The sequence below is a fragment of the Kogia breviceps genome, chromosome 8, assembly GCF_026419965.1.
Source record: "Kogia breviceps isolate mKogBre1 chromosome 8, mKogBre1 haplotype 1, whole genome shotgun sequence".
In the NCBI taxonomy this organism is placed as follows: domain Eukaryota; kingdom Metazoa; phylum Chordata; class Mammalia; order Artiodactyla; family Physeteridae; genus Kogia; species Kogia breviceps.
Window position 1 is genome coordinate 9,713,014 of NC_081317.1, and position 16,123 is coordinate 9,729,136.

At 41.7% G+C, this 16,123-nt stretch overlaps 1 protein-coding gene across 7 annotated transcripts in view; it reads left to right on the forward strand.

The window, feature by feature from the left end:
- The first annotated feature begins 852 nt into the window (after positions 1–852).
- Positions 853–16,123, forward strand: part of MAPKAP1 (MAPK associated protein 1) — a 241,452-nt gene continuing 226,181 nt past the window's right edge. For 2 of the 7 annotated variants that reach the window (XM_067040724.1, XM_067040725.1), the window contains exon 1: positions 959–1,213. The gene's annotated coding sequence lies outside the window, so the exon portion shown is untranslated. Of the gene's footprint in view, positions 1,214–6,602; positions 6,801–16,123 lie in introns of all 7 variants that reach the window. The other 5 variants (XM_059073087.2, XM_059073090.2, XM_067040726.1 and 2 more) reach the window with 5 other exon arrangements.

The following is a 16,123-nucleotide window of genomic DNA, read 5'->3' on the forward strand; positions in this document are numbered from 1 at the left end:
TTGCTTTGGCAGAGCACCTCCAACAAGCCCCTGATGAAACTGGGGTGGTGTGTGTGCAGAAAGCACATTTGGGTGGTAAGTTGCATTTCTTTTTCTCCATGTGAGCTAAGACATCAATCATATATTTGAATACAAGGGGGGTGGATCCATGGTGTTTTTGTAGATGACTTTAATATTGGGGAAGATCCCCCCTGGGCTGAAATTCAGCCTTGATTTTTTTTTTCTTTCTTTTGCTAAGGTGCATTTTTAAGAGAGACATTCCAGACTACCTCTCAGGTAGGAGAGACATCTTATCATTGCACTGCTCGAGTCCTTCTTTCCACTTCACACTAGTTTCTCCCACTGATTCCCTGAGAGAGGGAGAGAGAGCACCAGCAATGAGCTCCTGTTTGCGGTGGGTCCACATATCTCATGGAAACCTCCCTGCAGTTCTTGGAAGATAATTAATCTCCGTTTTACAGACAAGAATGACTAACATTTACTAAGTTTATTAAGTGTCTGGCACTGTGCTGAGTGTTTTTAGAGCATCATCCCATTCGATTCTCACAGCAATACTTAAAATTGGAACCACTGTATGGATGGGTCAGAGAAGGGAGGTGTCTTGTCCTAGGATACACAGAAGGTTAGAGTTGGCATTTAAACCCAGGTCTTCCTCATCACTCATTTCTGGAGGAACCAAGGGCTTTTTTGCGTGGAAGCAGGGAGAGAGGAGGAAATTCGAAGGAGAAGGCTGACGCTGATCTCTACCCAACCCAAACCCGGAGGTCAACGTATATTGCCAGTCTCCCAGCTCATCTCCCACCCAGGCCTTGGCTGGAGGCGGGGAAGTGGTGCGCACGCGCACGGCCTCCCGTTCGGCCCCGCCCCCCGTGAGGGCTTCCCTCCTTGCTCTTGGCTCTGGGGCTTGCGCGCTACGTCCCCAGCCAAAGGCTTCTTCCCGGTAGGGGACTTCCGGTGCGCGGAGTGCGGTTCCGGGTCGTGGCGCGGCTCGGGGCAACAGGGCTGCTGCTCAGCTGGCCAGCGGCGGTGAGTGGCTGGGGCATGAAGGCGAGCCCGGAAAGCGGCTGCTGAGCCGGCCGGGAGGAGCGCCAGTCCCCGAGGATTCCGAGAGTGCGGAGCTCGGGCAGGGGCCGGGAGGCGCGGGGGAGCCGAGCCCCCACCTCAGGAACGTGTCCCAGGGCCGACCCGGCCCGTAGTGTGGCAGCAGCTTCAGGTAAAGGTTGCCCCATCTTCTAGCTCCTTCGCTCGCTACCCGCGCCAGCGCACCCGAGGAGCCTGGCGGCCCTCCTCACTCCCCCGCGCTCGGCGCTGCCCGGCGGGCAGCCTATCTGGCCCTTGCTCTGGTCTCCCCTGAGCATCCGTTTTCTGGCCCTTTCGTGGAGGCTGCTATGAGCCTGACAGCTGGGTGTGTGATTTGGGGGAGTAGAAGCTAGTGGACCTGGTAGTATTGGGGTTTGGGGAGGGTACTGTTGACTCCGGCAGTTTCTGACTGTACCCTCAGCAACATCTAGGTGTCTTAATCTTCATAACGTGAAAATCAAGTTTTTAAAGCATTGTCTGTGCAGTCCCTGTTTCCCAGCTCCCCTTAGCTCCATTGCCCCAAAGGGGTAAACAGCCTCAAAGAAGTGTTTTCTTCTAGCCAGAGTGCTGCTGGAACTTTGATTCAGCTTTTTGTTTATGGGAGTGGCATAGAGTCTTCTAGATCTGTTTAAGGCTGGGGAAAAAAAAAATCAGTTTAAGCAAGAGCATTACTTTAACCGGAGACCCAAAAGTTGACTCAGAGATTGGTTCAATTTTCATTCTGAATGAAGTGATTTTTGAAGCCTCTCCCAGTACTTAGCACTGTGTAAAAGCATCATGTTATAAACCCAAACCAGCAAAGTTCAAAACTTCCCCATGCGTGAACAGTCAGATGGAGACAGGTGTTTACAAACATCGGTTAAAGCAAAGTCAACGTTCTCATTCTATCAATATTTTGACAAGCAGAAGGGGTGGATTCCTAATTTAAAACAGCAGAAAAGAAGGCACCATGTTTTATTCTTCATATTCTGTGAGCTCACACAAGATGCTCAGCAAACGCTGAAAGAGTTGTTGATGAAGTATTGATATTTGTTTTATCTTTTTCAGTTTACACATTTGCAAACTTGCTGGGGCCTGTGAGGCATGCTGGCGGCCCCTTTCCCATTCAGCTTTGTGTTCATACCTTCCTTCATCTACTGTGATGCCTGAGTGTACTCACATTCCTGTACACCTCCTGGCTCCTGGTTAACTTTCCAGCTATGCTTCGAAAGGCCCCCTACCCTGATCCTTTACTCTGGCTAAGTAGGACCTAGATGCCTTTGTTGTTTCCTTTGTTTGTTGTTTTTTTGTAGAACTTTCTCTCTGCCTAGATTTCTCCTTTTCTGTTTCCGCCTATTGAGATGTTACCACGGCCCAGCTGAAATTGGCCTTCCCTCAACCAGTTCAGGGCAATCTCAGCTGGAAATGATTTCTTTTCTAGAATCCTATAAACACTCATTATTATATCCACAATTATTTCACTTAGCAAACATCTACTGAGTATGGATATATACCAGGTACCATGCTAGACAATGTAGAGATAAATAAGACTCAGTTCTTGCCTGCTCAATTTAGTGAGTGAGATAAGGATATAATTCTAACACAGGATGGTATGTACACTGTGGGAGAGTTCTTTCTGTGATCCAGTGGTAGCACAGAAGAGGGGGTGTTATTCACTTTTGAGGAGTGTGCTATGTCCAGGTAATGTTTCATAATGTGGGGTTAACTAAGCTTTGTTATTTACTGTACTGGAGATTATATTAGGTTTCTCTTGTTTAATCATTTTAACCTCAATTCACAGATTAGGAAGGCTCAGGATAAATTACACATCTGGTATGAGACAGAGCCAGGATTCAAACCCACGTCTGTCTTATGCCTACATCTGTGCCTTTTCCATTATGTGTTTTTCTTTTCTCACACCATAGCTCTCTATATGCAAATACATATTGAAACAGCTATACAAGAGAAAAAATATCAGTGTCAATATGAATGTCAGATAGTCCTTTAAATGTAGAGAAGACCTTAATCTTCCAAGGCAAGAAGGTAGTAGGTGGGTCAGCTGAACGTTGAATGAGTGGACCAGACATTCTGTAGAGAACAACCATGGATGCTGGCTTCAATTCTTGGTCGTTCCTCCTCTTACTAGATGTGTGACCTTTGGCAAGTTTCTTAATTCTAAGTATTATCTCCTTCAAGTATAGTTTGGGATGGGGGATAATAGAGACTTCATGAAGTGTTGTGAGCTAATGTGGGTAAAGGCCCTGATTCATGGCAGGGTTCCCCTGAAAATAGCTGTAAGATGCAAAGATGCAGCGCCTGTGGCATGGATTTATTTATTTATTTATTTTATTTTTTGTGGTACGCGGGCCTCTCACTGTTGTGGCCTCTCCCGTTGCGGAGCACAGGCTCCCGACGCGCAGGCTCAGCGGCCATGGCTCACGGGCCCAGCCGCTCCGCGGCATGTGGGATCTTCCCAGACCGGGGCACGAACCCGTGTCTCCTGCATTGGCAGGTGGATTCTCAACCACTGCGCCACCAGGGAAGCCCTGTGGCATGGATTTAGAGTAGTGAGTAGACCAGCCTGAATAAATCAAACCATTGCTTCTTTCAGTGGGAATACTAGGAAGTAAAGTTGGAGGGTCAGGAGGGGGTCAGAGTCAGGGCTTGTGTGTTGGGTAAGAGAGGTCACTTCCAGTTTCTGCTCATAACCTTTCCTGTTAATAAATACCTTGAAGATCTGTGATTCATTCAGCTGTGCCAGGGAAAATGTTAGACCCAGGCATACAAAAAGGAGTATAACCAGGTCCCCACCCTGAGGTTGTCAACACTCCCATGGGGCAGACATGTTTGTGCGGGTGAAGCATAGTGAAGCTTAGTAGGTACTGAGATAGCAGTCCCCACAGGGTACTGTGGAGCGCAAAGGCGGGAACACTGGTAACGGTAGCTAATGAGCACTCACTGTGTGCCCGCGTTGTGTCAAATGCATTCTCTGATTCATTCCTCTACAGGATGGTGTTATTAGCATTCTGATTTTACAGATGAGGAAACTAGAGCACAGAGGTTAAACAAATTCCTCTAGTTTATGCAGTTGTTGGAGCTGAGAGTAGAGGGGATTATCTGCCAGACTTCGGTAACTCCACTCTTCGGTACTACACCATTTGTGTCTTTGTGATGTGGGTGGCTTCAGGGAGGAGCGAGCCCTGGAGCCCTGGCTTCAGTGAGCCCATCACCATGCTGGACAGTAGGCATAATGCTCAAGGAACTCATCACCTCATCTGTCGCGTTAAATATATGTACTTAAGTGGGCTGTTTGTTTTGCTTGTTGACTCATAACTGAAGACTTCAGCAACTATTGCAGTTCAGTGGATTGTATGTGCTTCAGCTGAGAGAATTTGCTGTAAATCTGTTATTTTGATATGTAGGCCTTATTGTTAAGGACACAGCAATAGATGCCAAATTATTATGACAAAGAATTCTGTCACATTACATTTTTTCTCTCATGGGAGGTACCCTGACCTTGTGTTTTCTGTGAGTTTGAAGTTTTTAGCTCAAAAGTTAGCACATTTCAGCTTGTGTTAAAGTAATTGAGTGCGTATAGTCATCGTTAAATGTTTCTGTATACCTTATTTCCTTCAGTCTTTATGATTCTGTGAGCTAGGGTATTACCAATTTAACACAAGTAGCCTAAGGCTTAGTGGTTAAGTGTGTTACCCAAGAGTCATACAGCTAGTGAGTTGATAATGCAAAAAAAAAAAAAAAAAAAGTTGGCCAAAAGAGTAAACAAATATTTATTAATTTAGTTCTCTTTTGAACTCTACCTCAGGAGTCTCCAACTCAGATGCCCATGATGTAATATAAAGAGTAGGACAGACCTTGTGAACTAGGGGGCCCGTGACCAGTCAGTCTGGAGGCAGCAGCCACTACTCAGTTGCTTGTTGCCGTGGGAGGAAGTGGGCCCAGTGTCTCTAGATCTTCCCGATTGTTTTCAAGAGATGCTGGAAATCTGGATTTTAATGTATTTAGTTTAAAAAACTGCCCTTAAAAAAATTATCTTGTAGACCAAAACACATTTGTGGGCTGTGTACAGTCTTAGGCTGCCTGATTGTGAACTCTGACCTACCTGCTCACTGAAGTTTTGATACCCACCGTACAACACCTGTTGTGATTATTGATCAGCAATCTACTGGTAAATTGCTAGAGTGAGGGGGTGTTGTATTTGACTCATACTGATATCTTTGGGGAAGTGGCAGGGTAAATGCTTTTATTATATGATCAGGCTAAATTCCTGGAGGGATGGGGTTTGGATGAGGTGATGATGACCTTGTAATACTTTCGTGCCCTTAGCACTTTAAATGCTGCCAGATCGCTTGCCTCCTTTGGTACTCTCTACAGTACATGAAGTGAACACGGGGGGTTATCATAACCTCTTGAGATGAAGAAATTGGTGCCCAGTGAAGTACAGTTTAGTAGAAAGTGCACTAGACTGAGAGGGACTTGAATTCTGAATGCAGGTATGCCACTAACAGCCTTTTGGTTTTGGTCAAGTCACTGACAAATCTTTGTATCTTTTTTCCCATCTGGATGATAATGAGGGAGCACAACTGAAGTCTTGGTGAGGTCTTTTCAGGATGCCAAGCTTTCTGATTCTAATTGACATGCTTAAAGCTGCACAACTGATTACTGGCAGACTCCAGTGGAGAACAGTTCAGATCTAAAATGCTGCTTCTCTCTTGATGGCAGGTAGGGATCCACTGTTCAGCTCTTTGTTCTTTGTTCATTACTTCTGGGAAAGGACCTCCCCAGATGCATACACTGCTTTGTTGACTCTATATACACAAGATTGGAAGGAGGCAGAGAGACACCCAGCCTAGTGAGAGAAATGTGGTCAGGGAGCTTCCAGCCCAAGAGTTTAATTTATTTTTATTTTAATACCCAGCTTCCACAGGGTGAAAATTGAAGAAATATTAGTGTTCTAGATACCTGTTTTCATTCATACTCTATCGTATAAGGAAATAACATAGAATATAAAAAACGAAGAAAATAAATCCTGAGCAGTCATTCAAAATTTATTAACTCTAGTTGGCAGCAGTCTAGGTATATTGAGGAAGTAGATTTAATATAGGAAACAAAATTTGGACCCAAGGAAGGAAACAGTTTTAAATAATGAAAGTGAGAAAAATGGGAGAAGCCACTTAACAAAACTTAAATTGTGGAAATAGCAAGAAGGTATTAGAATAGTGGAATTAAATTATGGTAATCGCTTGTGAAATAAATTGAATATTATGTCACATTTACCCCTAAATACATGCAGTGTTAGAGTCATACTTGAGTATACTTTTATGAATATGCCTTTATTATTGATACTGTCAAAATGGACCAAATGTGTAAAACGTCAAAAAAAATAACATTGTTTAGTTCCCTGTGGACTCATTTTAAGGTACTGTATTATAAACAAATACTGTTTCAGCAGAGAAATAGGTAGAAAATTGTTTGAAGGAATGGTTTTCTTTTTAAAACAAGTAAATTTTTAATCTGTACTTTAGTTGCTGACATATAGGAGACTAACAAAGAAGAACTGAGGTGCAGACTTGAATCTTGAAGCAATGTGAGGTGGAGTCACACCCACCTGGATTTGAATATTGGCTCTGTTGGTTATTAACTGCGTGATCCAGACAATGCAAAATGAGGACAGTACTGCCAGTCTCATATGATACTTGTGAGGATTAAAGGAAACAGTTTATGTAAGTACCTAGTACCATGATGCTTTTGGAGGGATGTAGGTACCAGCATTCAGGGGCACAAGCCATTCAGATGTTAGTATAATGTAACAAGAAGTGATTTTATGGAGTGGTTGTGAAGGAATGAGACTTGTTTTCATGCCTGGATCAGGAAATTAGTCTTGTTAATTTCTAGTTGTGCTTTGTGAATTGGTGTACCTGTCAACTGTGCACTGTTGAGCAAAGGGTTTCAGTATGCTATTTTTAGGCTGTTAAATGAATTGATCTGTTAAATAACAAACACTGTCAGTTGTTTATATTACCTTTCTGTGTGCCCGTGAGTACCTTTTGAAGTTGTTAGAACTAGGAGTATATTATGTTCTCCTCATCCTCATCTTATAAATGCTGAAACTGAAGCTTAGAGAAGTAAAGTGATTAAAGGTAGAGAGCTACTGATAATGGCAAAACTGGGATTTGAACCTTTGGTTTTTTTACTCTGAATACTACAGTGCTTTTGTCACTATTCCATGCTGCTCTAGATTTGGTTATTGGAACTGGCCCTTGTTTTGGGAGGATCATCAACTGTGGCCCTTCTTACTCACTTTAAACTTAATGCCTATAGGGGACTTCCCTGGTGGCACAGTGGATAAGATTCCGTGCTCCCAGTGCAGGGGGCCGTGGTTCGATCCCTGCTCAGGGAACTAGATCCAACGTGTATGCTGCAACTAAGAGTTTGCACGCCGTAACTAAGGAGCCCACCTGCTGCAAGTAAGGAGCCAGCAAGCTGCAACTAAGGAGCCTGCCTGCCGCAACTGAGACCCAGCGCAACCAAAATAAATTTAGAAAAACAAAACAAAACAAAAACTTAATGCCTGTAGAAAGTTGTTATTGATTATGTTGTGAGAGTGTTTGGTTACAGGTATACTCAAGTTTAATGATTTAATAAAACTCTAATAATACTCACTGCTGGCAGAGGTTGGTAGTTAGATGATCACCCATATCAGTAGTGGGAATAAAAACTGGTAAAACTTTTCTGGAAAGAACTTTGGCAGTATTTTTCACAAGCCTTTTAAAAAAGTCGTGTATGCCTTTTGAGCTTGTAATCCCATTTCTAAGAATCTTTGTTAAAGAAATAATCAGAAATGTAGAAAAATATTCATGTTCAAAGGTGTTCACTGTGGAAGTATTTATAGTAGCAAAAATTAGAAACAACTTTAGTCAACAAAGAGGTAAGAGAAATGGAAAAGCCGTAGAATGGAAATATTGTACAAGCATTTTAGATGTTTTAGAAGAATTTTAGTGACTTATTAATATGCTCATCATATAATATGAAGTGAAAGAAGGATAATAAAACTATATAAAGTGTGATCTCAATTAATGTCAAACACACAAAGAAAAAACAGGTGGTTAGATTATAGGTCTTTATGCTCTTTTCTGTTTTCCAAAATACTCTCTGATAAACATAAATTACTTTTCAATTAAAAAATCATTTTAATTAACTTGTAATTGAGAACTATGAGTAGAGCTAGTGCACATCATTTTGACCAAAAAGTTTTCCCTAATACAGGTGATCTGAAGTTATATTGGGTTGGCCAAAAAGTTCATTTGTTTTTCCTGTATGATGGCTGTAGTAGCACTTAGTTGTCTTTAACTTCATTCGAAACAATTTTGTTAGATTGTATTGTGACAGCTATCATATCAGTGTGCATTTAAAAAGAAAACTTAAAATGGTGAATTTTTGTGTAGTCATTTTAATATTGAAGATGGAAGATAAAAAGCAGCATTTTCGGCATATTATGCTTTATTATTTCAAGAAAGGTGAAAATGCAACTGAAACGCAAAAAAAGATTTGTGCAGTGTATGAAGAAGATGCTGTGACTGATCGAACATGTCAAACGTGGTTTGTGAAGTTGCATGCTGGAGATTTCTCGCTGGAGGATGCACCACGGTCAGGTAGACCATTTGAGAACAATCAACGTTATACCACACGGGAGATAGCCGACATACTCAAAATATCCACATCAAGCATTGAAAATCATCTGCACCAGCTTGGTTATGTTAATTACTTTAATGTTTGGATTCCACCTAAGGCAAAAAAACCCCTTCTTGACCATATTTCCGCATGCAATTCTCTACTTAAACGTATGAAAATGTTCCGTTTTTAAAACAAATTGTGATGGGCGATGAAAAGTAGATACTGTACAATAGTGTGGAACGGAAGAGATCGTGGGGCAAGCGAGATGAACCCCCACCAACCACACCAAAAGCCAGTATTCATCCGAAGAAGGTGATGTTGTGTATACGGTGGCATTGAAAACGAGTCCTCTCTTGTGAGCTCCTTCTGGGAAACCAAACGATTAATTCCAACAAGTACTGCTCCAAATTAGACCAACTGAAAGCAGCACTCGACAGAAAGCATGTAGAATTAGTCAACAGAAAATGCATAATCTTCCATCAGGATAACGCAAGACCTCATGTTTCTTTGATGACCAGGCAAAAACTGTTACAGCTTGGCTGGGAAGTTCTGATTCATCTGCCATATTCACCAGACATTGCGCCTTTGGATTTCCATTTACTTTGGTCTTTACAAAATTCTCTTAATGGAAAAAATTTCAGTTCCATGGAAGACCGTAAAAGGCACCTGGAACAGTTCTTTGCTCAAAAAGATAAAAAGTTTTGGGAAGATGGAATTATGCAGTTGCCTGAAAAGTGGCAGAAGGTAGTGAAACAAAACGGTGAATACGTTTGTCCAATAAAATTCTTGGTGAAAATGAAAAATATCTTTTATTTTTACTTAAAAACTGAAAGAACTTTTTGGCTAATGCAATAGGATTGTATTTTCAAGTTAGTTTTAACCTCAGTTGTTTTACACTTAGGATATGGATTCCTGTGTTTTGACATACATGATGTTGAGGTTCCCAGGCTAGCACTCTTCTCCTCCTCAAAAATATCTTGAAAGAAGAGTCATAGTTGTGTAGGTGGTACCAGTGTCCCAGTGCTACCATCACCTCTTTAGTGGCCAGTGGGTCAGTGAGTAGCCCTGTGACAGCTCTGTCTTTCAGAAAGAGTACATGCGTATTATTCGTAAGGCTGGTCATTGGTATATAGAGCTTTTTTTGTGAGTTGAATATTTGTATCTTGGTAAGTGCTTTTTTGGTATGGAAAAGTATAAGTGTGAATTTCTATCTCACTTTTGAAAAATTTTGTAAGAAAAAAAGATCAAAGTTTGAATTTTAATTTCTGTGATAGCAGTATTCAGGATGTATGAATATTAAAATGTCATGAAGAATTGTGTCTTTTTTTTTTTTTTTTTTTTTTTGCGGTATGCGGGCCTCTCACTGTTGTGGCCTCTCCCATTGCGGAGCACAGGCTCCGGACGCGCAGGCCTAGCGGCCATGGCTCATGGGCTTAGTTGCTCCGCGGCATGTGGGATCTTCCCGGACCAGGGCACGAACCCGTGTCTCCTGCATCGGCAGGCGGATTCTCAACCACTGCGCCACCAGGGAAGCCCAAGAATTGTGTCTTTTACTCTTTTCTAATTATATACTTCCTAAATGAAATTGCAGTAGTTTCAGCATGTACTGTTAAGCATATCTAGTTTTTTTTAAAATGTGCATGGTAATTCTCGTATATACAATTTACAAAAGCATGCAAAAATTTAACAAAGTATTTGAGCATATTTAAATTAGGAAAATACCAGGCAAGATGTTTCATTTTGTAAACTGCTTCTGTCCAAAGCATTCTGTATATTATCAGAATGAAAAATGACAGCACTTTGTCATCTGTTCAAATTGATATTGCACTCTTTGCAGTGACAGCTGAAAAGGCCCACAGGTGCCATATAAAGAGGTGACCATGTTGTCATATTTCATTTCGGCATCCCTCTGCAAAGCCATAATTACCTAATTAGGTTGTTAATTAGGAGATTAGCATTTCACTGTATTGATAGAATGCTCTTTACTGGCATGGGGCTAGATACAGATTTGTCTGCCCTAATTTATAATCTCTGCCTTTTTTGTGCTTATTTGCTTAAGATCCTGATGTGGGGCAATTCAGTTTACCTGAGAAACAGTTTGTTTACAAGCTAATGAAGCTTTGATCGCAGGATTAAAGTTGCTGAGTTAAAATATGAACAGAATAAAAAGGGTGGTCACATCCCCAAAATGATAATAAAAATTCTGAGTTGGTATAACTTGTGTTCTCATTAGCATAGGGAAACAAGCACATGATAAGAATTGAAATTATTGGTATTAAGAAAAAATCCAGAATACAAAAATGAAGTCTGAAATGTGATAGAGATTTATATATATCTAAACTAGGCGAAGGAAACTAGTTATCTTTAATAATAAATTTCTTTCACTTGTACTTGAGACATAAAATGTGTTAAGTGTTTTTAATGTATTTCAGGAGCTGAAGCTTGGTTAATGATTTCAGAACAAATATATTCAGTCTTCAGTTTAGACTTCCTTAGATAGTCATCACGCATCAGGGTTTATTTCATTTGTACCTTCTGATCATTAGTTGGTGCTTGGAACATTCTCTTCCCACAGTCTTTGCAGTCCTGAGTGCTTATGGAATTTGAAGTATTTCACAGTAACCTTCACTTGGTGAGCTATTTGGAGTTAAGTGGTGTTTCTATCAAGTGTGTGGACATTCTTTTTTGGGGGAGAGAAGTGGGCTGGCAAAAAAAATTTCCACTTATTTTTACTCCAGTGCAAGATTTGACAATAATGTTTGTAATTTGCATTATATATACCTTTACCACTCTTTCCAGTTAAGGAGATTTAAGTCCTAAAACTGAACAATGTTAGGAGTACCATTCCCCCTGGGGTAGTAGTTTACCTCCTTTTGATTATATTTAGTATTAGCGGTTAAAGTTGTAGAAAGTACATGTGTGCTTCAGCCCTTTTCCCCATGGTGGTTATGAAAAATTGGATTTGGCTGTATCTGTAATTGTCTTCAAAATTAAAAAAATATTTTAAAATATTTTATATGAAGATAATATTACATGCAAAATGTTCTATTTAGTCAGTTAAGTTTTTTGCTTAACTGCAATCATTCACTTATTCAGTCAGCATTAGCTGAATATATATTAGGCATTAGTCATATGTCTGGGAATCGAGCAATGAAAACTACAGGCATGCTCGTGGGATTTGCAGTCTAGTAACGGAAGTGCAGCGTAGTTTGAGGAGTAAAGCCTAGCGTGAGAAGTGTTAGAGTAATGAGAGTCAAGGTGAGTATGGAGGAGTACCTACCCTAGACTTGATAAGGTCAAACCTTCCAGGCAGGTGCTGTCTAAATTGGGATCTGAAGGGTGAAGGAGAAAGTGATGTTTAAGCCAGGTGGAAGGAGAGAAAAAACCGTTTTAAAGGCTGGAAGAACACTAAAAGTTGAGAATGGCTAGAGTAGAAAGAACAAAGGGGATAAATGGAAGATGGGGCTGCAGAGGAAGCAAGTTCAGTTATATTAAAGAGTTTGGGACGTTATTGAAGGGTCTTAAGACAGGTTAGGAAGCAATTGCTATAGCCTAGGTGAGAGAAGGTAGGATTGGATAATGGAGAGAAAGACAATGAATGAAATCTAGAGAGAGAAGAGTTGCATAGTATTGGTAATTAAATGGCGGTAGGCTTCACGGAAAGGAGTCAAGGATTCAAATTTGGACATTCTATTTGTTTCCTAATTTTAAGTATGAGAATATGTGTTTAAGTACCTCATAGAGAAGAGGTCCATGAGTCTTATTTTCCAATATGACCCCAAAACATACAGTACTAGCAACTAGTTTTCTTTTTGGTGAATTGGGGAGAATACTAATATTTGAGTGTCACTGTTGGGCCTTATCTGTGAGAGCAGCTTTGTGAGGTCCAGAGGAATTGTGACTTTGCCAGTTTTCTCGGCTGCTGGGTAGTAGAATTGGGAGCACACACAAGCTTTCCAAAGCCTTTGTCTTTATCTGTCATGCCATGTTGTCTTCCTTGTTGTGTCCCCCTCCCTTTGTTTATTCCCAAATGAAGAGGAGAATTACTCTCCAGGGACCAGTAGCTCAGTCGGTTGCTGACAGAGGCATTGTGTAAACTCTGTGACTTCCCAGGCCCAGCTCTGGGGTGGATTAAAGCAGTGTCTGGTGCTTTGGTAGGAGAAGCTGCTCCGTGCAGGAGTGCTTGCTTCAACAAAGTCACAAGTTCTGTTGTGTACTCTGGCACTAGGCTTTAATCTCCCCCAATTAGAAATGTAGATCGGGGCTTCTCTGGTGGCGCAGTGGTTGAGAGTCCGCCTGCCAATGCAGGAGACACGGGTTCGTGCCCTGGTCCGGGAAGATCCCACATGCCGCGGAGCGACTAAGCCCGTGAGCCATGGCCGCTAGGCCTGCGCGTCCGGAGCCTGTGCTCCGCAACGGGAGAGGCCACAACAGTGGGAGGCCCGCATACCGAAAAAAAAAAAAAAAAAAAAAAAAAAAAAAAAAAAAAGAAAGAAATGTAGATCGGCTACCTCCACACAAGGTCACTAATGTATAGAAAGTTCTCCTCCTTTCCCCAGGGGAAAAGTCTTGAAATCTCTGATTCTTGAGTGAGGAATTTGACATCTCTTTGATGTAATCAACTTGTATTACAAATTGTTTAAAAAAATTTTATGGTTACTGTTGCCAGTACTGTTCAATTAAGTGATTTCTTGGTATCCTTGTGTTGGACTCACCTGAACTAGAAGAAATTCTAGGGTGCAGCATGGATTCTAGCCTCTCTGTGTTCCTACCCCACCCCCTTTTAAAATTGAGATATAACTCATGTATCATAACATTTACCCTTTTAAAAGTATACACTTTAATGGCCTTATCACCCCCAAAGAAACTCCATACCCATTAGCCCTCACTCCTCATTTCTCCCTCCGCTAGCCACTGGCAATCAATCTACTTCCTGTATCTATGGATTTGCCTATTCTGAAGCTTTTATATAAATGGAATCGCACAATATGTGGCTTTTTGTGTCTGGCTTCTTAGCATAGTGTTGTCAAGGTTCATCCATATTGTAGCATATATCAGTACTTCATTTCTTTTCTAAAAAAATAAATTTATTTATATATTTATTTTTGGCCGCGTTGGGTCTTTGCCGCTGTACGCGGGCTTTCTCTAGTTGCCCTGAGAGGGGGCTGCTCTTCGTTGTGGTGCACAGGCTTCTCATTGCAGTGGCTTCTCTTGCTGCGGAGCATGGGCTCTAAGCGCACGGGCTTCAGTAGTTGTGGCATGAGGGCTCAGTAGTTGTGGATCGCGGGCTCTAGAGCACAGGCTAGGTAGTTGTGGTGCACGGGCTTAGTTGCTCTGCGGCATGTGGGATCTTCCCGGACCAGGGCTCAAACCCATGTCCCCTGCATTGGCAGGGGGGTTCTTAACCACTGTGCCACCAGGGAAGTCCAGTACTTTATTTCTTTTTATTGCCGAATAATATCCCATTGTATGGAAGTACCACATTTTGCCTATCCGTTCATCAGTTGATGGAGGTTTGGGTTGTTTCCACTCTTTGGCTATTTTGAATAATACTGTTGCGGACATTCTTGTACAAGTTTTTGTGTGAGCATATGTTTTCAGTTCTATTGGGTGTATTACCTTGGAGTGGATTACTGGGTATACGGTAACTCTGTTTAACAGTTTGAGGAGCTGACAAATTATTTTCACAGGTGGCCGCCCCATTTTACATTCCCTCCAGCAGTGTATAAGGTCTGCCGCCTTTCTGCTTCCACTTTCTTCAGGCTTTCTATTGCTCTGGTCTGGGCTGGAAGCAACCCTAGGCATTCCATGAGCCCTTTTGTCTTGATAAATGGGAAATTCTCCAATTTTATCTCTTCAACTACATTCACTCTACAAGCATATGTGTACCAGGCCTTACATTGGACATTAGTGACAGGAAGCCAAATAAGGTTCTAGTCCTTTCTTCTCAAGGACTCCACAATCCAGTAGTTGGAACTTCTTACTAGGACATGCAGGGAGAGGGAAAAGCCTGTGTAGAAAGTACAGTTGACCCTCGAACAACATGGGTTTGAACTGCACCAGTCCACTTACATGCAAATTTTTTTCAGTAAATACAGTGCGACAGGATCTGTGATTGGTTGGATCTGTGGATGCGGAACCATGGATACGGAGGAGGGAGGGCCAACTATGGGACTTGAGCATCCACAGATTTTAGTATCTGCAGTGGTCCTGGAAACAATCCCCCAGGTTTACTGAGGGACGACTGTAACTGCTTAGATACTTGTGAATTTCCACAGCACAGATCCTAACTTTAAAATCTAGGCAAAGGTTGAGTTGATTTTCGGAGACTTTCAGGGGTTTCTTTTTCTTGGCTCATCCTTTAGCTACAGTCATCCTTCTGTATTTACAGGGTATTTGTACCAGGATCCTGAGGATACCAAAATTCACAGATGCTCAAGTCCGTCGTGTAAAATGACATAGTACAGTCGGCCTTCCGTATCCTGGGTTCTGCATCTGTGCATTCACCCAGCCAACCAAATCCGATCTGCAGTTGGTTGAATCTGCGGATGCCGAACCTGCATATACTGAGGGAGGACTGTTTTACTGTTCCTTGGGTTTTGTCACTAGGTTACTGCTCGTTTCCTTGCATATTTTCCCTGGGTAAGCTCATTCATATCCATGGCTTCATCTGTCACTTATATGTTGTTGTCCCAGATTTGCTCAGACCTTTCTCCTGGGCTGTTAGGTTTGCATCATGATGGATCTCTGTTTGGGTAATCCATAGACATCTCAAGCTCATTGTGTCTGAAACACAGTTCCTCATTTCTCCTCTCCCTGTTAAGCTGTTCCTACTTTTCAGTTCACAGTTTCATTTGTTGGTGCTATCATGCAAGCTGTAAACTTTCGCCTTCTCCTTAACCCTCCACGTCCACTCAGTCACCAAGTTCTACCAATTTTATCTCCTTAAACTATTTAAGGTCATAGGCCTATCTTTCACTGCCTTACTTTGGATTTCATCATCTCTTCCCTGAGCTGTAGTCACACCTTCATAACTAATCTTGTGTCTTGTCCATCAGATTAATTTTCTGTGCAACTGCCAGAGCAGTCTCTCTGAAATGCTAACCTAGACAGCAGCTTTGAACTCCTGGTAGTTTTAGTTGCTAACTACATGTTCTGCTGTATGTTATTTTAGTGCCTTTTCTCTTTGAAAAAAGCTGGATGAATGAATCATCTTTGAAGATTCATTTTAGACCAGGGAATAATAGCAATAACAATGATAGTAAACATTTGTATAGTGCTTACCATGGGCCTGGTGCTTTTATACACACATAACACATGTGAATTCTTTCAGTCCTCACGATAATCCTATGAGATAGGCACCAAAATTGTT